This window comes from Manacus vitellinus, unplaced genomic scaffold, assembly GCF_001715985.3.
Source record: "Manacus vitellinus isolate BGI_N305 unplaced genomic scaffold, ASM171598v3 scaffold_58_pilon, whole genome shotgun sequence".
Lineage (NCBI taxonomy): Eukaryota > Metazoa > Chordata > Aves > Passeriformes > Pipridae > Manacus > Manacus vitellinus.
Window position 1 is genome coordinate 3,571,609 of NW_021940671.1, and position 1,485 is coordinate 3,573,093.

General features: G+C 54.2%; 1 protein-coding gene across 1 annotated transcript in view; it reads right to left on the bottom strand.

Moving 5' to 3' along the window:
* The window catches only part of NOS1 (nitric oxide synthase 1), a 41,771-nt gene that overhangs the window by 27,889 nt on the left and 12,397 nt on the right, over positions 1-1,485 (bottom strand).

Here is a 1,485-nt window from a genome sequence, read left to right on the forward strand (position 1 = left end):
CTTGTGGGTCCCTCCCAGCTCAGCAGATCCTGTGGTTCTGTGATGAAGACTGCAGCACGAGCCCAGGTCAGAGATATATGGCCATGCTGACATTTCCTTCCAGACTTTGCTCACTGAAAGTGTGGGGGTTTTTTTTTGCTTTTATAAAGCTGTAAATCACCCTCACAAGCGTGGTGGAGCTGATATAAGTCCCTTCCCCTGAGAGCTACACGGACACAAACCTCCCCGTTACCTGGAGCTACTAAAAACAAATCAATCCACACGGGCTGAAACAGGGCCTGGCACAGCTACAACACCTTTCCATCAGTCAAAAGGAGGGTCAGGAGGATTGGGCTCCTGGGAAACAAGTGAAAAACACGCTGCATGACCTTGCAAAAAATAAAAGAGGGTTGGGGATCGATGTCCAGCGGGTCTTTCAGCACCTCATTACGAGCCTGGGTGAGCATTCACCACCTGGCCAAGAGAATCCACCAAACCCTGCTTCGAAGAGCTTTGCCCTGTGTTAATGGTATTTATTGCTGCCTGGAAGAAGTTGAGTTGCCCTGAGCACACCCACAGCCCCTGGGGAACAGGCTGCAGGGAGCACAGGGGGTGTGTGTAGGGGGGAAAACCAAACTGCTCCCAGAAGAGCAGGCGTAACGATCTGGGGATAAGAAGGATAAAAAAGAAAGCTGTGCATCTAGTGCAAAAAAACAAAAAAAATAATAATAAAGAGTTTAATAGCAGCTTAAGACTGGAGGTTTTGGCAGCTCTAACATGGAGAGAAATTAAGCTCTGAACACAAGGTTATAAAGTGCTTATAGTAACAGACACGTACCCGCGAGGAGCTTAGCAAAGGAGGCAGGAGAGTCTTTCCAGAGCTGGGGCAAAGGGAGCAGAGCTGTGACCTGTGCTTGGGGCTTCTGAGACCTGCCCCAGTGCATGAACCACGTGGTGGGACAGGGGGCTGCCCAGGGACATCCCTGCAGAGGCAGAACAGAGCCCGTGGATGGCCCCGTTGGGGTGTAGGTGACACCCACTGTGAGGTTGGCTGTGCTGCTGGGACACCTCACCTCCATCCTGAGCCTCAGCCAGGCAGGGGGAGGGTGGAATCGGTCCCAGCTGCATCTCAGCACCCAACCAGGTTGGTTAAAACCATGCTGGTGTGGTCAGGAGCATCTCAGCTGCCCTGTGTGTGCTCCAGCACCAGCACGGTGGGTGTCACATGTCCCGTGGGGCTCTGGCACTGTGAGGCTGCACTGGGGACACAGATCCATGCAGGAGTCCCAGGAGAACTGTGTCCAGCTCTGGGATCTCAGCACAGGAAGGACGTGGATCTGCTGGACAGAGTCCAGAAGAGTCCATGAAAATGCTCTGAGGGCTGGAGCCCCTCTGCTCTGGAGCCAGGCTGGGAGAGCTGGGGGGGGGTTCACTGGAGGAGAGGAGGCTCCAGAGAGACCTAAAGGGGCCTAAAAGGGCTCCAGGAGAGCTGGAGAGGGACTGGGG